This window comes from Osmerus eperlanus, chromosome 6 (genome assembly GCF_963692335.1).
Source record: "Osmerus eperlanus chromosome 6, fOsmEpe2.1, whole genome shotgun sequence".
NCBI lineage: Eukaryota > Metazoa > Chordata > Actinopteri > Osmeriformes > Osmeridae > Osmerus > Osmerus eperlanus.
Window position 1 is genome coordinate 2,084,753 of NC_085023.1, and position 22,574 is coordinate 2,107,326.

Genomic DNA, 22,574 nt, shown 5'->3' on the forward strand with positions numbered 1-22,574 from the left:
ATCTCCCTTCATGTCCTACAGTAGAAGTACACATCTCCCAGCATGTCTTATAGTAGAAGTACACATCTCCCTTCATGTCCTACAGTAGAAGTACACATCTCCCAGCATGTCTTATAGTAGAAGTACACATCTCCCAACATGTCCTACAGTAGAAGTACACATCTCCCAGCATGTCTTATAGTAGAAGTACACATCTCCCTTCATGTCCTACAGTAGAAGTACACATCTCCCAGCATGTCTTATAGTAGAAGTACACATCTCCCTTCATGTCCTACAGTATAAGTACACATCTCCCAGCATGTCTTACAGTAGAAGTACACATATCCCTTCATGTCCTACAGTAGAAGTACACATCTCCCAGCATGTCTTATAGTAGAAGTACACATATCCCTTCATGTCCTACAGTAGAAGTACACATCTCCCAGAATGTCTTACAGTAGAAGTACACATATCCCTTCATGTCCTACAGTAGAAGTACACATCTCCCAGCATGTCTTACAGTAGAAATACACATCTCCCTTCATGTCCTACAGTAGAAGTACACATCTCCCTTCATGTCCTACAGTAGAAGTACACATCTCCCAGCATGTCTTACAGTAGAAATACACATCTCCGTTCATGTCCTACAGTAGAAGTACACATCTCCCAGCATGTCTTACAGTAGAAGTACACATCTCCCTTCATGTCCTACAGTAGAAGTACACATCTCCCAACATGTCCTACAGTAGAAGTACACATCTCCCTTCATGTCTTACAGTAGAAGTACACATCTCCCAACATGTCCTACAGTATAAGTACACATCTCCCAGCATGTCTTACAGTAGAAGAACACATCTCCCTTCATGTCCTACAGTAAAGTACACATCTCCCAACATGTCCTACAGTAGAAGTACACATCTCCCTGTATGTCCTACAGTAGAAGTACACATATCCCAGCATGTCTTACAGTAGAAGTACACATCTCTCTGTATGTCCTACAGTTGAAGTACACATCTCCCTGTATGTCTTACAGTAGAAGTACACATCTCCCTTCATGTCTTACAGTAGAAGTACACATCTCCCAGCATGTCTTACAGTAGAAGTACACATCTACCAGAATGTCTTACAGTAGAAGAACACATCTCCCTTCATGTCCTACAGTAAAGTACACATCTCCCAACATGTCCTACAGTAGAAGTACACATCTCCTTGTATGTCCTACAGTAGAAGTACACATCTCCCTTCATGTCCTACAGTAAAGTACACATCTCCCTGTATGTCCTACAGTAGAAGTACACATCTCCCTCTATGTCCTACAGTAGAAGTACACATCTCCCAGCATGTCCTACAGTAGAAGTACACATCTCCCTGTATGTCCTACAGTAGAAGTACACATCTCACTTCATGTCCTACGGTAGAAGTACACATCTCCCAGCATGTCTTACAGTAGAAGTACACATCTCTCTGTATGTCCTACAGTTGAAGTACACATCTCCCTGTATGTCTTGCAGTAGAAGTACACATCTCCCTTCATGTCTTACAGTAGAAGTACACATCTCCCAGCATGTCTTACAGTAGAAGTACACATCTACCAGCATGTCTTACAGTAGAAGATCACATCTCCCTTCATGTCCTACAGTAAAGTACACATCTCCCAACATGTCCTACAGTAGAAGTACACATCTCCCTGTATGTCCTACAGAAGAAGTACACATCTCCCAGCATGTCCTACAGTAGAAGTACACATCTCCCAGCATGTCCTACAGTAGAAGTACACATCTCCCTGTATGTCCTACAGTAGAAGTACACATCTCCCTGTATGTCTTACAGTAGAAGTACACATCTCCCTGTATGTCCTACAGTAGAAGTACACACTCACTGACAAACACACACACACACCAGAAATCCTGAGCAAAAAATGAATCATTCTCCCTCCCAATCCTAATAACTGGAATATAATCTAGTGTCCCTTTAAACTCCATTGTGATTACTGCTGCGATGGCCTGGCCAGAAAGCTCGTCAGTCTCCCTGCTTCGTAGAGCCTATGAAAGATGGTGATGATGGTGATTATGGATTATGGTACAACATGTGTCTTGGAGGCAAGTCCATTAACACTTTCATCGTTCTTGTCTTTCTTGCTTTCTCTCCCTTTTCTGTCTCTCTCTCTCTTTCTGTCTCTTTCTTTCCCTGGTTCTTTCTCTCTCTCTCTCTCTCTCTCTCTCTCTCTCTCTCTCTCTCTCTCTCTCTCTCTCTCTCTCTCTCTCTCTCTCTCTCTCTCTCTCTCTCTCTCTCTCTTTCTGGCTCTGGCTCTTTCTCTCCCTGGTTCTCTCTCTCTTTTTCTGTCACTTTCTCTCCCTGGTTCTCTCTCTCTCTTTTTCTGTCTCTTTCTCTTTCTCTCCCTGGTTCTGTCTCTCTCTCTGTCTCTCTCTTTCTGTCTCTCTTTCTCTCCCTGGTTCTCTCTCTCTCTCTTCCTCTCTGTCTCTCTCAGGTCTGCGCAGCACCTATTCCTGCAGTGTGTGTAGTGTTGTCCTGAACTCCATTGAACAGTACCATGCTCACCTGCAGGGCTCCAAACACCAAAACAAGTGAGTCTCCAACCCTCCGCACCGCACGTCACCAGCTGACCAGCGCTAACTACACTTAATCATTGCTAACAACAGCTAACTAATTCTAGCAACAGCTGACCAACAAAGTCAAAAGCAGGTCCTGTAGTTTGGTGTTGTGGTGCAGGTGTTATGGGGTAAATCTAATCCCAGACCAGGCCGACTTCAAACCCAAAACAGGAGCAGGATCGTGTTTTCCGGTGTACTCGCACATTTACTTGTTGCAGATGGAAAATACAGTTAGAAGAAGGTGCCAGAGGTTATGTTTGGATCAGGCCTCCTCAAATAGACTGGAGCGCTGGGTGGCTTGATCCCATTTCACTCAGCAGTGAAGCGAAGGAGATGGGGGGGCACGGCTCCTCCAACAGTGATATGGAAGAAATCGATTTTTCGAGGCAGAGTGGGTGAAGGAGGGGAAAGCATTTGTCTCCCTTGGAAAGGAGGAGAGAGGGAGAGGAGGAGACATGAGAGGGAGACAGGAGGAGACATGAGAGGGAGAGGAGGAGACATGAGAGGGAGAGAAGGAGACATGAGAGGGAGAGGAGGAGACATGAGAGGGAGAGGAGGAGACATGAGAGGGAGACAGGAGGAGACGTGAGAGGGAGAGGAGGAGACATGAGAGGGAGAGAAGGAGACATGAGAGGGAGAGGAGGAGACATGAGAGGGAGAGGAGGAGACATGAGAGGGAGACAGGAGGAGACGTGAGAGGGAGAGGAGGAGACATGAGAGGGAGAGAAGGAGACATGAGAGGGAGAGGAGGAGACATGAGAGGGAGAGGAGGAGACATGAGAGGGAGACAGGAGGAGACGTGAGAGGGAGAGGAGGAGACATGAGAGGGAGAGGAGGAGACAGGAGAGGGAGACAGGAGGAGACATGAGAGGGAGAGGAGGAGACATGAGAGGGAGAGGAGGAGACATGAGAGGGAGACAGGAGGAGACGTGAGAGGGAGAGGAGGAGACATGAGAGGGAGAGGAGGAGACAGGAGAGGGAGACAGGAGGAGACATGAGAGGGAGAGGAGGAGACATGAGAGGGAGAGGAGGAGACATGAGAGGGAGAGGAGGAGACAGGAGAGGGAGAGGAGGAGACATGAGAGAGAGAGGAGGAGACATGAGAGGGAGAGGAGACAGGAGAGGGAGAGGAGGAGACAGGAGGGGGAGAGGAGGAGACATGAGAGGGAGACAGGAGGAGACATGAGAGGGAGAGGAGGAGACAGGAGAGGGACAGGAGGAGACATGAGAGGGAGAGGAGGAGACATGAGAGGGAGAGGAGGAGACATGAGAGGGAGAGGAGACAGGAGAGGGAGAGGAGGAGACAAGAGGGGGAGAGGAGGAGACAGGAGAGGGAGAGGAGGAGACATGAGAGGGAGACAGGAGGAGACATGAGAGGGAGACAGGAGGAGACATGAGAGGGAGAGGAGGAGACATGAGAGCGAGAGGAGGAGACATGAGAGGGAGAGGAGACAGGAGAGGGAGAGGAGGAGACAGGAGGGGGAGAGGAGGAGACATGAGAGGGAGACAGGAGGAGACATGAGAGGGAGAGGAGGAGACATGAGAGGGAGAGGAGGAGACAGGAGAGGGAGAGGAGGAGACAGGAGGGGGAGAGGAGGAGACATGAGAGGGAGAGAAGGAGACATGAGAGGGAGAGGAGGAGACATGAGAGGGAGAGAAGGAGACATGAGAGGGAGAGGAGACATGAGAGGGAGAGGAGACAGGAGAGGGAGACAGGAGGAGACAGGAGGGGGAGACAGGAGGAGACATGAGAGGGAGAGAAGGAGACATGAGAGGGAGAGGAGGAGACAGGAGAGGGAGAGGAGGAGACAGGAGGGGGAGAGGAGGAGACATGAGAGGGAGAGAAGGAGACATGAGAGGGAGAGGAGGAGACATGAGAGGGAGAGGAGGAGACATGAGAGGGAGAGGAGGAGACATGAGAGAGGAGAGGAGACAGGATGGGGAGGCAGGAGGGGGAGAGGAGGAGACAGGAGAGGGAGAGGAGACAGGAGAGGGAGAGGAGACAGGAGAGGGAGAGGAGGAGACAAGAGAGGGAGAGGAGACATGAGAGGGAGAGGAGGAGACATGAGAGAGGAGAGGAGACAGGATGGGGAGGCAGGAGGGGGAGGCAGGAGGGGGAGATGGAGACAGGAGAGGGAGAGATAATGAGGGTTATTGTAAGTCATGCATTTATCATGATTTCAGTTGTGACCGTGGATACGCTGTGGGCAAAATGTGTAGGCAGTATTTGTGTGTGTGTGTAACTATAGGCAGTGTGTGTCTGTGTCTGTGTCTGTGTGTGTGTGTGTGTGTGTGTGTGTGTGTGTGTGTGTGTGTGTGTGTGTGTGTGTGTGTGTGTGTGTGTGTGTGTGTGTGTGTGTGTGTGTGTGTGTGTGTGTGTGTGTGTGTGTGTGTGTGTGTAACTGTAGGCAGTATTCTAATGATGTTTAAAATTATGGAAATTAAATCTCTGGCGAAAATCAATTCTATGTTGAATGATAGATAGGAGTAATTTGAATAACAGATCAATCTGTTTACAATTAGTTTTGATGACTACATGGTTCCAGTATTATCAGTCCCAGAGAGAACATGGCTGCTTAGCTAGCTCGCTGCCTGAGGAAGTCCTCTTCCCCAGCTGCTAAGCTGCAGGGGCTACAGCATGTTGCTGTGGAAAAGCAGTTTGTATCTATGGATTTAATGCTGCATTTTCGTTTTACTTCTCCAAACCCAGTTTAATTATGGGATGTTCTGTAACATCACTGTGCCACTCCGAAACAGTAGTTTATTATACTTTAATACAAAAACACATTTTCACAGATGGAAATCTGCAAAGTAAAGGCTCACCAGTAGACATCAGCCACTTGCAGATTAACACTAACTTCACACACTACTGAGAGAGAGAGAGAGAGAGAGAGAGAGAGAGAGAGAGAGAGAGAGGAGGGGGGAGTGGAGGGGAGGGGAGAATAGGAGAGGAGAAGGGGATGGAGAGGAGAGGAGTAAAGAGGAGAGAAGAGGAGAGGAAAGGGGATGGAGAGATAAATACATGGGCCGAGTGAGAAATTATGGAGAAAACCGGAGCGAGAGAGAGAGAGGTGTGGAGTGGATGGAGAGAAAGCGAGAAGGGCTTAAGAGTGGACACAGAGAGGTTTGGAGCACTGCTGACAGCAGAGGGATTAACTGCTAAAAGAGAGGATGGAGGGATGAAAGAGAGCAGTGTTGGGTCAGGGGGTGAGCTGGAGGGACACATGGTGCCGTCAGGGCTGAATGGAGGCAGCAACGCTGGTCTGATGAAGACACAGAGGATGTGAAGGAGACAAGAGGGGGGGACATGGGGGTGGAGAGGGGTGGTGTGGTGTAGGTGGGGAGAGGTGTGTGGAGCAAGGCGGAGGTAAAGAGGTGTGGAGAGGTGTAGGAGTGGAAAGGTGAATGTGAAGAGGGGTGTAGAGGTGTCTGTCGAGAGGTGTAGGAGTGGAAAGGTGGATGTGAAGAGGGGTGTAGAGGTGTCTGTCGAGAGGTGTAGGAGTGGAAAGGTGGATGTGAAGAGGGGTGTAGAGGTGTCTGTCGAGAGGTGTAGGAGTGGAAAGGTGAATGTGAAGAGGGGTGTAGAGGTGTCTGTCGAGAGGTGTAGGAGTGGAAAGGTGGATGTGAAGAGGGGTGTAGGAGTGGAAAGGTGAATGTGAAGAGGGGTGTAGAGGTGTCTGTCGAGAGGTGTAGGAGTGGAAAGGTGAATGTGAAGAGGGGTGTAGAGGTGTCTGTCGAGAGGTGTAGGAGTGGAAAGGTGGATGTGAAGAGGGGTGTAGAGGTGTCTGTCGAGAGGTGTAGGAGTGGAAAGGTGGATGTGAAGAGGGGTGTAGAGGTGTCTGTCGAGAGGTGGAGAGGTGGAGGGGCGAAGGATTTCTGTGGAAAGGTGGAGAGCTGGAGGTGGATGGGTGGAGAGGTGGATGGGTGGAGGTGGAGGGATGGAGGTGGAGAGGTGGAGGTGGGGGGTGGAGAGGTGGAGGGGTGGAGGTGGAGAGGTGGAGGGATGTAGGTGGATGGATGGAGGTGGCGGGGTGGAGGTGGATGGATGGAGGTGGCGGGTGGAGAGGTGGAGGGATGGAGGTGGAGGGGTGGAGGTGGGGGGTGGAGAGGTGGAGGGGTGGAGGTCTAGGGTTGGAGGTGGAGGGGTGGAGGTGGAGGGATGGATGTGGGGGGTGGAGAGGTGGAGGGGTGGAGGTGGAGGGATGGAGGTGGAGGGGTGGAGGTGGGGGGTGGAGAGGTGGAGGGGTGGAGGTCTAGGGTTGGAGGTGGAGGGGTGGAGGTGGAGGGATGGATGTGGGGGGTGGAGAGGTGGAGGATTGGAGAGGTGGAGGTCTAGGGGTGGAGAGGTGGAGGGGTGGAGAGGTGGAGGTCTAGGGGTGGAGAGGTGGAGGGGTGGAGAGGTGGAGGGGTTGAGAGGTACCAGGAACAAGACCAAAGGTTCCGGCTCATCTAGTACATTGTGCATTCCTCTCTCCCTTCATGTCATCTCTGCTGTGTGAGTGAGTGTGTGTGTGTGTGTGTGTGTGTGTGTGTGTGTGTGTGTGTGTGTGTGTGAGTGAGTGTGTGAGTGTGTGTGAGTGTGTGTGAGTGTGTGTGTCAGCATGTATCTGCTCTAGCAGACAAGGCGTGAGCTGTGATCATGTGTGAAGGTGGAATATGCCCCTGACACGTTCCATCGTGCAGAACATTGTGTGATGTGTCACACAGACACACACACCGTGACGCACACACATGCAAAAACATCTACACCCTCACACACAGAAAGACATGCATGCACATAGATGTACACACACACACACATACACACACAAACACACTAACATAAAAACATCCACACCTTCTTGACTGTTACTTTAACCAGAGCACTGCCACCAAGGTCAAACTAAGAGGAAGTCTCTCTAGTCCTGCAAGCAGTCACTGTAAGCATTGCTGTAGGTGTCTGTGTGTGTGGGGGCGTGTGAAGGTGTCCGAGTGTGTCTGGGTGTTGATGTGTCTCTTTGTGTCTCTGTGTGTCTGTGTGTGTGTGTGTGTGTGTGTGTGTGTGTGTCTCTGTGCGTGTGTGAGTGAGCAGGAAGAACTTGTCAGGAGCTTTGTAGGAGACAAGAGTTTGGCTGACAGAGGCAGGGGATTATCGCTAACCGTAGAAGCAGCCTTAAACAACTTAGTGTGTGTGTGCATGTGTGTGTGTGAGAGAGTGTGTGTGCGTGTGCATGTGTGTGTATGTGAGAGAGGGTGTGTGGGTGTGTGTGCATGTGTGTGTGTGAAAGAGTGTGTGTGTGGTGTGTGTGTGTGTGTGTGAGAAAGTGTGTGCGTGTGTGTGGTGTGTGTGTTTCTCTGAACACTGAATACACTGAATTGGTCTTCACTGTCACCTTGTTCACAGCTGTTTGCATGGACTTGAGAAGAAATATTAGGATTACTATTATTATTACTGAAGCACATACACTCTATACAAACAACAACAACCAAATCATTATTACACATGATTCACGATACCTAACCCCACTGGCTGTTTCTGGACTTACAACCCTCTTTGCTGTTAAATGTGAAAAGCACATATTTCCTACCAATAAATAATCAGATTTATTTTAGTTAATGTAATGATTTAAATTTGGAAAAGTATTTGCTTGAATTTCTACATTAAGAACATATAGGACCTTATCTTGCACCCAGCGCAATTGACTTTGTCAACGACGCAAGTATCATTCCTAGTTTGCACTCGACGCAAAGCAGACTTTTCCCTCCACAGACGCACGTCGGTAAATTAGGGAATGACTTTGCGCTCCCGGAGGCGGTTCAGCGAAAAAAGGAGGCGTGTTCCGGCGCAAACGTTCCCTGGTGCTATTTTGCAGTTTCAGAAAAACAATTCCGCCACAGACCAGGAAAAACGTAGTCTAAAGTCAATGACGCGTTATTCAGATGCTATTTTAAGGGCGCATGCTTGGCCGGTGCGCACTGCTGGCGACGCCAGGGTCTTCTTGCTGTGAAGCTACATTACATTGTTTTGATTTATTGTATGGCTGTTACATTTCTTTCATGTCAATGATTAAAAAGATTTTCATGAGAAATCTCTATGTATGTGAACTTGATTTGTGACAATTGTGGCAATTTCCTCCCACGCCTGTTTAACCGAATCAAATTTGGGTGGGTTTCTTCTCCTATCTCCATCAGAATCAGAATTCGGTTTATTCGCCATGTAGCCTATGTTACACCAACACAGAATTTACTGTGGCAGGAAGGTGCAAACAATAAACATATACGGGTTTTAAATTAAGTAAAAAAATACAATGGTTAAACTAATTCTAAGAACTAAACATTAAAAAAAATATAACAATTACTTGTAACAAAATAACATTTATATAAAAATAAGACTGAGAATTTGAACACGCCTGCTCTTAAAGGGAATGTGAGATGACGCTCTCATTGGTTTATTACACGTTATGCCTAAACCACACCCATTAGTGATGTAGCTACTTCAGACCAACCCATTTTAGATTTAGTCATTTATGACGCCGTTATAATAGCAACAGCGCCGGAGTCCCGCCCACAAAGTTACTTGCGCTTTGCGTTTTGATACTTGCGTTTCAGATAGTTAAAATAGGGCCCATAGTGTTAAGGAAATATCTGTTTGTCTCACACTGGGCAATCTGTCTCTGTCTCTCTATTCCTTTCTCTCTGTGTCCCTCTCTTCCCCTCTCCCTCTGTCCCTCTCTCTTCCTCTTCCCCCCTCTCTTTCTCTCTTTCTGTCTTTCTCTATATCTCTCCCCTTCTCTCTGACTCTGCCCCCACAGCCCTCTCTCTCTCTAAATCCAATTCCATCCAGAAGATTTATCATCATGCCAAACAGTGTTTACATTGCCGACGCATTAGTTAAACAAACAACAAAATGAATGTGGAAATCAATCATACACAAATGAGATAAATAATACATTAAAGGACATCTGAAACACACACACACACTCTCACACACACACACCCAACCGATCTAAACAGCTACAGTGTACAGTATGCTAATTCCATGTTAGTGTGCTTCCTCAGAGAGCAGACCGCTGTAACCCCAACACTGTTATACACTGCTGCTAACCTCTGCTGTTATACACTGCTGCTAACCTCTGCTGTTATGCACTGCTGCTAACCTCTGCTGTTATACACTGCTGCTAACCTCTGCTGTTATACACTGCTGCTAACCTCTGCTGTTATGCACTGCTGCTAACCTCTGCTGTTATACACTGCTGCTAACCTCTGCTGTTATACACTGCTGCTAACCTCTGCTGTTATGCACTGCTGCTAACCTCTGCTGTTATACACTGCTGCTAACCTCTGCTGTTATACACTGCTGCTAACCTCTGCTGTTATACACTGCTGCTAACCTCTGCTGTTATGCACTGCTGCTAACCTCTGCTGTTATGCACTGCTGCTAACCTCTGCTGTTATGCACTGCTGCTAACCTCTGCTGTTATACACTGCTGCTAACCTCTGCTGTTATACACTGCTGCTAACCTCTGCTGTTATACACTGCTGCTAACCTCTGCTGTTATACACTGCTGCTAACCTCTGCTGTTATACACTGCTGCTAACCTCTGCAGGGTTGCACCGAGTATGTGCAACCCTGCAGTATGGGAGGGAGGGAGGGAGGGAGGGAGGGAGGGAGGGGAAGATGAGAAGCAGAGACTGCTAATGTGTGTGTGTGTATGTGTGTCTGATGAAATTATGCAGAGCTAGGGCCCTGACCCTGCCGTGGTGAGTCAGACACACACATAGACACACACGCAGATACACACAGACAGAGAGACCCACACACACACATTCTCTCTACCTTGAGTGACTGGAGAACCTACCCTCCATACCAAGGTCACCTTGAGAGCTATCACACTCAAACACCCCCCCCCCCAGACAAGCACACACACACACACACACCCCAGACAAACACACCCACACACCACACACACACACCCGATACACACCACACACACACACCCGATACACACCACACACACACACCAGACATAAACACCCACACACCAGACACACACACACACCAGATACACACACCAGACACACACACACCACACAAACACACACACACTAGACACACACACACCAGGCACACACACACCAGACACACATCCCCAGCAGGTGTTATACAGGAGGGATTGTGCATCCGTGTCAGGATTCCATATTGAGTTCAGGACAAGAATAGCATGTACAAACTCAGAGAGAGGAGGAGAGAGCTGAAGACAACTCCCACTTCCCATTCAAAGTGTACAAATAGTGGATATAGTGGGCTGGCAGCACGCCGAGCCTGATATGGATGATGAGTCTGGCCGAGCCCACCGTCCTGAGAATCCCAGAGGGAGCCTCCTTCTCTGGAGTAAACATCCAGGGCTGGGAACCCCACCGTCCTGGGAACCCCACAGAGAGCCTCCTTATCTGGAGTAAACATCCAGGGCTGGGAACCCCACCGTCCTGGGAACCCCACAGAGAGCCTCTTCTCTGGAGTAAACATCCAGGGCTGGGAACCCCACCGTCCTGGGAACCCCAGAGAGAGCCTCCTTCTCTGGAGTAAACATCCAGGGCTGGGAACCCCACCGTCCTGGGAACCCCACAGAGAGCCTCCTTCTCTGGAGTAAACATCCAGGGCTGGGAACCCCACCGTCCTGGGAACCCCAGAGAGAGCCTCCTTCTCTGGAGTAAACATCCAGGGCTGGGAACCCCACCGTCCTGGGAACCCCAGAGAGAGCCTCCTTCTCTGGAGTAAACATCCAGGGCTGGGAACCCCACCGTCCTGGGAACCCCAGAGAGAGCCTCCTTATCTGGAGTAAACATCCAGGGCTGGGAACCCCACCGTCCTGGGAACCCCAGAGAGAGCCTCCTTATCTGGAGTAAACATCCAGGGCTGGGAACCCCACCGTCCTGGGAACCCCACAGAGAGCCTCCTTCTCTGGAGTAAACATCCAGGGCTGGGAACCCCACCGTCCTGGGAACCCCAGAGAGAGCCTCCTTCTCTGGAGTAAACATCCAGGGCTGGGAACCCCACCGTCCTGGGAACCCCAGAGAGAGCCTCCTTCTCTGGAGTAAACATCCAGGGCTGGGAACCCCACCGTCCTGGGAACCCCAGAGAGAGCCTCCTTATCTGGAGTAAACATCCAGGGCTGGGAACCCCACCGTCCTGGGAACCCCAGAGAGAGCCTCCTTATCTGGAGTAAACATCCAGGGCTGGGAACCCCACCGTCCTGGGAACCCCACAGAGAGCCTCCTTCTCTGGAGTAAACATCCAGGGCTGGGAACCCCACCGTCCTGGGAACCCCAGAGAGAGCCTCCTTATCTGGAGTAAACATCCAGGGCTGGGAACCCCACCGTCCTGGGAACCCCACAGAGAGCCTCCTTATCTGGAGTAAACATCCAGGGCTGAGCGAGCAGGAAGTGGACAGTTACCAGGCAGGAACCCGGGGGGTGGAGGAGCCCGGAGTGTGGACTCACACCTGAGGGCGTCTGGACAGCAGAGCCTGAGAGTGGGGGAAGCGTTAGAAGAAAGGGGGGGTTGGGAAGGGAACCTGAGAACACCATGACAGGAGGAGTTGAGGAGGATGTAGACAGAAGAAGATCAGGGGGAAGGGGGGAGTTGAGGAGGATGTAGACAGAAGAAGATCAGGGGGAAGGGGGGAGTTCTAGAGGAACGGATGAGTTGAGGTTTGGTCATCTTCTCCCCAACTTTAGTTATGTCTAACTCCATTAGGTGGTCAGAGTTAAGGAGCGGTCTGTATTTACCAGACACATTCTCTAACATCTCAGCTACCAGGCACGGGGACTAAATGATAATACTACAGTGCAAAACATAACATCTCAATTACTTAACTTCAGTGCAACTTCACATCTGAACTATTGTAGTGCATAGTACAGTGCCAAAAGAAACACACCGACAAATTATAAACACATCAACACTGGTGGGTGCTGTGTCTGTGGAACGTGTCAAGAAAACGTGTCTTGAGACCATGACAGTTGGATTGCACACACACACACACACTCTCTTACACACACTCTCTCTCACTCTCACACACACACACACAGAATAAACATGTTCCAATTGGCTGACAGCTACCAGAACACCAAAATCTGACTCTGATTGGTTGACAGCTGCCAGAACACTAAAGAAATGCTCTTATTGGTTGACAGGCACCAGGACACTAAAACATGCTGCTATTGGCTGACAGCTGCTAAGATAATGAAAACATGCTGCTATTGGCTGACAGCTGCCAAGACACTGGCGACAGAATGGGGGGGTGGGGGGGTTGAGTGTGTTTATGACAGAAAGTCTTTAGCAGATCCTGTTAGCCGTGCTGTGGAGGTGCCCTGGTCACCCCCTCTCTCCTCTCCCCTGAGTTCTGGCAGACCAGGGTGGGTTATGTGTTCCACTCAGACATGCTGTCTTCGTGTCAGAGAAGAGGCGTGCAGTGGCCAGATTAACCCTCCTGCATTTCCCTTCGTAGTGAGCATCAGTCCATCTTCTGGAGCCTCCTGAGTCTGAGTGAAACATGCTGGTGTGAGTCCCAGACAGCAGGCTGGTGTGTGTCCCAGACAGCAGGCTGGTGTGTCCCAGACAGCAGGCTGGTGTGTCCCAGACAGCAGGCTGGTGTCCCAGACAGCAGGCTGGTGTGTGTCCCAGACAGCAGGCTGGTGTGTCCCAGACAGCAGGCTGGTGTGTCCCAGACAGCAGGCTGGTGTGTGTCCCAGACAGCAGGCTGGTGTGTCCCAGACAGCAGGCTGGTGTGTGTCCCAGACAGCAGGCTGGTGTGTGTCCCAGACAGCAGGCTGGTGTGTCCCAGACAGCAGGCTGGTGTGTCCCAGACAGCAGGCTGGTGTGTCCCAGACAGCAGGCTGGTGTGTGTCCCAGACAGCAGGCTGGTGTGTCCCAGACAGCAGGCTGGTGTGTGTCCCAGACAGCAGGCTGGTGTGTCCCAGACAGCAGGCTGGTGTGTCCCAGACAGCAGGCTGGTGTGTGTCCCAGACAGCAGGCTGGTGTGTCCCAGACAGCAGGCTGGTGTGTGTCCCAGACAGCAGGCTGGTGTGTCCCAGACAGCAGGCTGGTGTGTGTCCCAGACAGCAGGCTGGTGTGTCCCAGACAGCAGGCTGGTGTGTCCCAGACAGCAGGCTGGTGTGTCCCAGACAGCAGGCTGGTGTGTCCCAGACAGCAGGCTTGTGTGAACTAAACCAGTAACATAACAGCCTCTAAACCATGATTTACTCTCTCCTTGATGTTGTTCTGAGACAATGACTTCAGCTTTTCACCTTCCCATCAATGTGCTGTGTTTGTGTATCATGCAACCTTTCCAATTATTCTGTCTCAACCTGACTGACCTCCCTTAACCCTTCTTTTATCTCTCTCTCTCTGTCCCTCTTTCTCTTCCTCTGTCTCTCTCCCTCCCTCTCCCCCACTTTCCCCCGCTCTCTCCCTCTCTTTCTCTTTCTCTCCCATCTCTCTCTCTCTCTCTAGTCTGAAGCAACATCAACAGTGAGGGATGGGTGCAGAGGAAGATGGCTACCTTCATCCCGGAGAATGGAGGGTGAGATGGAAGGATGAGAGAGCGATGGATCAAGAAAATTTGAACTGCAAATGTTCATAATAAAGACACAGCTGGAAAGAGACTGTTACAGCTGTAGAGGGAAGAGTGTGCCAGGGTGTGTCACTGTGTGTGTGTGATGGTAAATGTGTGTGTGTGTGTGAGTGATTACATCTGCGTACGTCTGTGTGTGAGCGTAAATGTATGTGTGTCAGCCTGTGTGTGTGTGCTATCAGATATTTATAGATATCTTTTAATCTTTCACAGTTTCTCTGAGGTTGTAAAACACCTAAGGGTTTGCTATATATACAGAATATATATATAAATATATATTTAAGTGTGTGTATGTTTCTGAAATCCCCATGCTGTCTCGTGACAAGTGCTGGTTGATCTCTGTATGACCTTTGACCTTGACCCTGATCCTGATGTCAGAGTGTGACGTCCTCCATGGAGGTCACAGTTTAATGATCGTCGTAGATTAGACCCCTCGTTACTATAGCACCCAGACCGGCACAGCCCACTTAATCTCTCCGACTATCCAATGTTCATATTAAGGAAGAGAAATGTTCCCACACGAGAGTGTTTGAGTAGAAGAGGATATTTAAGACACTGCACATGCAAGTGATAAGTAGGATGTCTATGTCAGCATGTGGTGGTGTTCTGCGTCCTTGACACAGGTAAACACACACACACAGAGAGACACAGACAGACACACACCCACACACAGAGAGACACAGACACACACACACACAGAGACACGGACAGATCCACGTGCACACACACACACAGAGACACAAACACACAGACATACCCGGAGACACAGACAGACTCAGACACAAATCCTTTCAGAGTCATTGATCTACATAAATGGCCCAGGTGTGCTTTTCCAGTACCTCTGTGTTTGATGATGTCACAGACATGCAACAGTGTCAACAGACTGCCAGCATCTGGGGTTGCTCTGCCCGGCGCTGGACGATAAGTGGGCCCAGGCTTGAAACATCAGCACAGCTCCACATGTAGCATTCCATGGGACTCTTCTGGCTTCCCACGGTGTTTGACTAAAGGTGTTCCTTCATTTCCATCATGTGGTGTGTGCTCTCCCTCTTCTCCTCTCCATCCTCTCTTCTCTTACCTCGTTTATTTCCTCTCCTTTTCTCTCCTTTTCTCTCCTATGCTATTGCTATGCTAATCTAACTATGCCATGAAAAGAAGAGGATACCTTGACAGATTGCCTTTCCAAAACCAGAGCCCCACCTGGGATAGCCCCACCCAGACAAGCTGCCCTCCGTCTGTTCCGTCACTCACAACCGGATGTCTCTCTGTAAAGTGGTAAACACATTTCTGCTCGATTTTATTAGCCGAGGTTGTGGCTTGAACTGAGAATGACCTGTTTAGATTTGGTTTCCTTTTCTCTTATTCACTGGGAGCACAGAAAGTGGGGCAGTGTCATTTATGCAATCATGTCCCAGCCATGCTGAAGTCACTAATGCAGTTTGAATAAAGCAAAAACAATTCATTGCTTGAGGTGAGTTCTGTTTTTCTTACAGGTAAGTTACTTTGTAACTTCTGGAGTCAGTACTGGGTAGGGGTCAGTCTGGGTAGGGGTCAGTCTGGGTAGGGGTCAGTCTGGGTTGGGGTCAGTTTGGGTTGGGGTCAGTCTGGGTAGGGGTCAGTCTGGGTAGGGGTCAGTCTGGGTAGGGGTCAGTCTGGGTTGGGGTCAGTTTGGGTTGGGGTCAGTCTGAGTAGGGGTCAGTCTGGGTAGGGGTCAGTCTGGGTAGGGGTCTGCACTGTGTATGTGTCGTGGAGCTGCACCAACATTGCCCACACAGAAATAGATCTTCCGTGCATGCTTGATGCTGTTGCCACGGCACACACAGTCCTCAGGCTGACCATTATTCACCAAGGATCTTCCTCAGTCCCCACCACACACCTGCCAACTGGAACAACTGGCAACGAAAGCCTTGAAAAGGCGTCCCTGTTCCCCCACCTTGGACGTCGCCTCTCCTCAAGGGCGGCCATGGACAGCGAGGTACACCATCTGCTGTGCTTGTGGGGCTTTTGCAAATCTCCGTAGAAGAGTCTTTCAAAACTCAGAAGTGCTTGAAAAGACCAAGCTACTGGTGTACGAGGCAGTTATGATGCCCACTCTTTTGGGTTCACTCAGGTTTTCTACTCAGAGCTAAACACCGGACGACAAGCTCCACGGGGGTACTCCAAGTAGCGGGTTTAGTGAAAACTTTTAGTTGGTGAACCCTGAAAAGAGGCATAATCCCGATTTTCCGTTCCAGAAAGAGAGGAAATGAAAACTTTGAGTCAGTGTCCATGGTAACTCACTCTGTGAACCTAACCTGCTTGCTAGAAGGTTTTCCATGACAAACTCTGCGTTTATTACCCTAAGTAGGCCTACACCATCTCTTGGTTTGTTTTTGGCACTTTCTTCATGAGGTGCAGTTTGTACAACTCATTTACTTGTAACTGGGAATACATGAGGATCAGAATGTGCAAATCGTTTCTAATATTCATTATTCTCATAATGTCAGTGTAACTGACAATTCCACACAAGCCTGTAAATAAAAGTACATAGGGAGAGAACTACCAGTAGCTACCATATATAATTCTCTGCATCCATTTCTGCGGCAGCAGTCAATGTCTTTTCGTCATCTTAATCATCATCATCATCCTTTGATGAAAAGCATTCTGTTGGGGGTAAATGCTACTACAAGTTGAAATAGGCACCAATTGATATTTACTTTGTATCATGTCGAGTGTGATTAAAACCAAGGTGACGTCGAGTGTCAAGGTGTGTCAAGGCCCTTGGTTTACACTCAAAGCTTTTCAACATTCTCTGCTGTGGTTCTGGAAGACATGCATGTTTGTAAACACACCTGATGAAGAGGAAGAGTACAAAGATGAAGATTGATACGGTGATGAGGGTGACCATGGTGATGAAGGTGACCATGGTAATGTTAATAAAGGTGATGATGATGATTACTGTAATATGAGGCTCATAACCTCAATAATAATTGCAATGATGAGAAAATAAATGATGGTGATGATGATGATCAACTTGTTCTTATAAAACTGAGATTTATGTCTGTTGCCACATTTATTTTCCTTCTGTGCAGTGACATTTGAATCAGCCCTGTTTCTCTCAAACACACACACACATTCATGCACTGACTTCAAATGAACACATCCAACTATAATATGTAAATGATCGTCACCAGTGTGTCACGCACACCTTCTCTTTTTCTCACTCTGTTCCATACATACACACACACACACAGACGTGTTCACACATACATGCACACTCACTCATACACAGAAACTCACACAGGAACATACACCTTTACTAACATAGATACACGCACACACACACACCATGAGATGTGACAGAAGGGGAGAAGCTGAAATGAAAATACAGTAGAGAAAAAGGGAGGGAGAGTGGATATGCAGGACGAGAGAAGAGCAGGGGAGGAGAGGGGAGGGGAGATGGGGAGGGGAGGTGAGGAGGGCAGAGGGGAGATGGGGAGGAGGGCAGAGGGGAGATGGGGAGGGGAGGAGGGCAGAGGGGAGATGGGGAGGGGAGGTGAGGAGGGCAGAGGGGAGATGGGGAGGGGAGGAGGGCAGAGGGGAGATGGGGAGGGGAGGTGAGGAGGGCAGAGGGGAGATGGGGAGGGGAGGAGGGCAGAGGGGAGATGGGGAGGGGAGGAGGGCAGAGGGGAGATGGGGAGGGGAGGTGAGGAGGGCAGAGGGGAGATGGGGAGGGGAGGAGGGCAGAGGGGAGATGGGGAGGGGAGGTGAGGAGGGCAGAGGGGAGATGGGGAGGGGAGGAGGGCAGAGGGGAGATGGGGAGGGGAGGAGGGCAGAGGGGAGATGGGGAGGGGAGGAGGGCAGAGGGGAGATGGGGAGGGGAGGAGGGCAGAGGGGAGATGGGGAGGGGAGGAGGGCAGAGGGGAGATGGGGAGGGGAGGAGGGCAGAGGGGAGATGGGGAGGGGAGGAGGGCAGAGGGGAGATAGGGAGGGGAGGGGAGGAGGGCAGAGGGGAGATAGGGAGGGGAGGGGAGGAGGGCAGAGGGGAGATAGGGAGGGGAGGGGAGGAGGGCAGAGGGGAGATGGGGAGGGGAGGGGGTGATTGTGATTCTGTTCTCTCCTGTGATCATTTTTATTACATCAAACAGAAAGATCTGGACATAACTGTCAAACACACACACACAATGATACACACACGTGCACGCCCACACACACTAATACACACACGGCCACTCAACCAGAAATACACAAACACACACACAGTTAAAGGCACGTACAGTCACACACAGAGTCACTTCACTGTATACAGAAACACACATGCAGTCACACACACGAGTCACACACACACAGTCACAGGCTCCCATTGTGACAACGTGTCATTAATCCAGACACACAGGAGAAGCGGGGAGTTAACCACAGCTGGTGTGTGTGTGCAGGAGTGTGTGTGTGTGTGTGTGTGTGTGTGTGGACAATGATTCTACAGCAGTGGGTGTAGATGAATCCAGAATATCTTTGGCACTAAAGCTAAGACAGTGACAGGAACCATGAACAGTTTGTTCTGATCAAACAGCAGACTCCAAAGAGCTGCAAGTTTCCATAGTAACCTCGAAAGTTCTTGAATGTAATGAAAGGAGTAAGCAGAGGATCAGCTGCTGCTTAACACACACAAACACACCAAACACTCAAATAATACCAGATACACACACAAACAGACTCCCAAACACACATACATAGACACATCCCCCCACACACACCGAGAAACACAGTCTCACACACACACACACACACACTCCTCTCCTCCTCCTCTCCTCCTCTCCTCCTCTCTTCTCCTCCTCTCCTCTCCCTCTTTGTCCTGTCTGATGATATCAGTGTTTCCATGGTAACACTGTAACACTTCTCGTCCCCTCGAATTTCCACTCATTATTTATTTGTTTACTTGCAAAACTAAGAAAAGCAGGAAGACGTTTCACTCTGTCCTGTCCCCCATGGTTTGTATTCTGTGATGTGTGTGTGTATGGTGTGTGTATGGTGTGTGTGCATGGTGCGTGAACATGGTGTGTGTGTGCATGGTGTGTGTGTGTGCATGGTGTGTGTACATGGTGTGTGTGTGTGTATGGTGTGTGTGTGTACATGGTGTGTGTGTGTGTGCGCATGGTGTGCGTGTGTGTATGGTGTGTGTGTGTGTGTGCATGGTGTGTGTGTGTGTGTGTGCATGGTGTGTGTGTGTGTGTGTGTGCATGGTGTGTGTGTGCATGGTGTGTGTGTGTGCATGGTGGGTGTGTGTGTGTGTGTGTGCATGGTGTGTGTGTATGGTGTGTATATGGCTACCGTAGAAAAGAAGGCCTGTGATGATGTCATGGGAGGCAGAAAAGATGAGAGTTCAGTCTAAATAAACCAGAGAAGGCCGTATTATGTCATATCATGTTGCTCATCCCGGCCGCAGAGTGTGATAGCGTAGCGAGTGTGAGAGGACCTCACTTACCACTGGAGCCTGTCATTCATATTCATGAGAGTCCATGTACATTAGAAGTGTGTCTGTGCATGTGTGTGTGTGTGTGTGTGTGCATGTGTGTGTGTGTGTGCGTGTGTGTGTGTGCATGTGTGTGTGTCATATTCATGAGTCTCAGTGCCTCGTTGTCAGGGTAATGTTTTAGCCTAACCCATCTGCCTCATGGGTCTGCTTAGCTACACCTGCATGTTTCTCAACCCTGGAGTCCAACTATCCACCGTCCTCTCTCTAGCTCTCCTCCTCTCCTCTCCTCCTCCTCCTCTCCTCTCCTCCTCCTCCTCCTCCTCTCTTCTCCTCTCCTCCTCCTCCTCTCCTCCTCCTCCTCCTCCTCCTCCTCCTCCTCCTCCTCCTCCTCCTCCTCCTCCTCCTCCTCCTCCTCCTCCTCCTCCTCCTCCTCCTCCTCCTCCTCCTCCTCCTCCTCCTCCTCCTCTCCTCCTCCTCTCCTCTCCTCTCCTCCTCCTCTCCTCTCCTCCTCCTCTCCTCCTCCTCTCCTCTCCTCCTCTCCTCCTCTCCTCCTCCTCTCCTCCTCTCCTCCTCCTCTCCTCCTCCTCTCCTCTCCCCCCTCATCTCAACATTTAACAATCCACTTATTCACACTCAAACACACACATGCACACACACCTGCACACACACCTGCACACACACATGCACACACCAACTGACAGGGCAAAGCCTCCCCAGAAACACTTGGTACTGCCTACTTGGGGCGTCCAACTAGACCTTTCACTCCTCTCCTCTCCCCTCTCTCCTATCCTCCCCTCTCCTCCCCTTCCCTCTCCCCCCTCCTCCCCTCCCCTCTCCTCCCCTGCTCTTCTCTCGTCCTGCATATCCACTCTCCCTCCCTTTTTCTCTACTGTATTTTCCTCTCAGCTTCTCCCCTTCTGTCACATCTCATGGTTTGTGTGTGAGTGTGTGTGTCCTCTCCTCATCTCCTCGCCTCATCTCCCCTCTCCTATCCTCTCCTCGCCTCATCTCCCCTCTCCTATCCTCTCCTCTCTTTATCTCCCCTCTCCTTTCCTTTCCTCTCCTCTCCTCTCTTCATCTCCCCTCTCCTTTCCTTTCCTCTCCTCTCCTCTCCTCTCTTCATCTCCCCTCTCCTTTCCTCTCCTCTCTTCATCTCCCCTCTCATTTCCTTTCCTCTCCTCTCCTCTCTTCATCTCCCCTCTCCTATCCTCTCCTCTCTTCTCTTAATTTTCCTCTCCTCTCCTCATCTCCCCTCTCCTATCCTCTCCTCTCTTCATTTCCCCTCTCCTTTCCTTTCCTCTCCTCTCTTCATCTCCCCTCTCCTCTCCTTTCCTCTCCTCTCCTCTCTTCATCTCCCCTCTCCTCTCCTTTCCTCTCCTCTCTTCATCTCCCCTCTCCTCTCCTTTCCTCTCCTCTCTTCATCTCCCCTCTCCTCTCCTTTCCTCTCCTCTCCTCTCTTCATCTCCCCTCTCCTCTCCTTTCCTCTCCTCTCTTCATCTCCCCTCTCCTCTCCTTTCCTCTCCTCTCTTCATCTCCCCTCTCCTCTCCTTTCCTCTCCTCTCCTCTCTTCATCTCCCCTCTCCTCTCCTTTCCTCTCCTCTCTTCATCTCCCCTCTCCTCTCCTTTCCTCTCCTCTCTTCATCTCCCCTCTCCTCTCCTTTCCTCTCCTCTCTTCATCTCCCCTCTCCTTTCCTCTCCTCTCCTCTCTTCATCTCCCCTCTCCTCTCCTTTCCTCTCCTCTCTTCATCTCCCCTCTCCTCTCCTTTCCTCTCCTCTCTTCATCTCCCCTCTCCTTTCCTTTCCTCTCCTCTCTTCATTTCCCCTCTCCTCTCCTCATCTCCTCCTCTTCTATCCCCCTCTGGGATCCCCTCCTCTCTTCTGCTGTTCTTGTATATCTGTCTAGCTTGTGATGTGCACACACACACACACACACTGCAAACTGTTCTCTGGCTTGTTGTCGTGGAGACTAAATCAAAGTGTACCATCATGTGGATGCCAATAATCCTTCACTGTTTGTTTACTGTGGCTGTGTTTCCCCGCAGTGGCCCTCTCTCCTGCAGGCCAGAGAGACCAGCCTCCCTGAGCAGAAGGCTCGGACGAAGGTCTCTTTCACTCTGAACGTTTTTTTCTTTTGTTACGTAAATGAAAGGATGGATAGGTCAGTTTTCTGAAACTTGCAATTATGGCTTGAGTTTGAAAGTATTCAACACACAACATCCCTCCCCCTCTCTCCAGAGTCACTCCTCCAAAACACATGAACACTGCCTGACTCCGGGAGGTAGGTAGGTAGACAGACAAGTAGCCGGTCCAATCATTACATTAGTTCCAAATGCCGTCCAATAATTTGCATTCGGTCCAAACTCAAGGACCTTTACTGTTTATTATAGTCCTGCAACGGCCACAGATATCAGATTAATGTCATTTTTACATTCAGAGCATTTTTTATGTATTGATTGCTTTCAGGATGTGAAGGTTGTTTCAGCAAAGATTACTAAAAAACGAAATCAACAAAATCTTGCAACTCAACTTGAACTTTACACTAATGATTCGTGACTTGCCTTAGATTTGAGCCTTTTGACTTGAAAATACTTGATACCTTCCACCTAGCCCAGATACCTTCCACTTAGCCCAGATACCTTCCACCTAGCCCAGATACCTTCCACTTAGCCCAGATACCTTCCACTTAGCCCAGATACCTTCCACCTAGCCCAGATACCTTCCACTTAGCCCAGATACCTTCCACCTAGCCCAGATACCTTCCACCTAGCCCAGATACCTTCCATCTAGCCAAGATACCTTCCACTTAGCCAAGATACCTTCCACTTAGCCCAGATACCTTCCACCTAGCCCAGATACCTTCCACTTAGCCCAGATACCTTCCACTTCGCCCAGATACCTTCCACCTAGCCCAGATACCTT

General features: G+C 49.9%; 1 long non-coding RNA gene across 1 annotated transcript in view; it reads left to right on the plus strand.

Annotated features, from left to right (window-relative positions):
* LOC134021878 (uncharacterized) overlaps positions 1–15,670 on the plus strand; it is a 35,670-nt gene extending 20,000 nt beyond the window's left edge. Inside the window, exons 3-4 of the long non-coding RNA XR_009930592.1 lie at positions 2,468–2,564; positions 14,083–15,670. This is a non-coding gene — a long non-coding RNA (uncharacterized LOC134021878). The remainder of the gene's footprint in view (positions 1–2,467; positions 2,565–14,082) is intronic.
* The last annotated feature ends 6,904 nt before the right edge of the window (positions 15,671–22,574 follow it).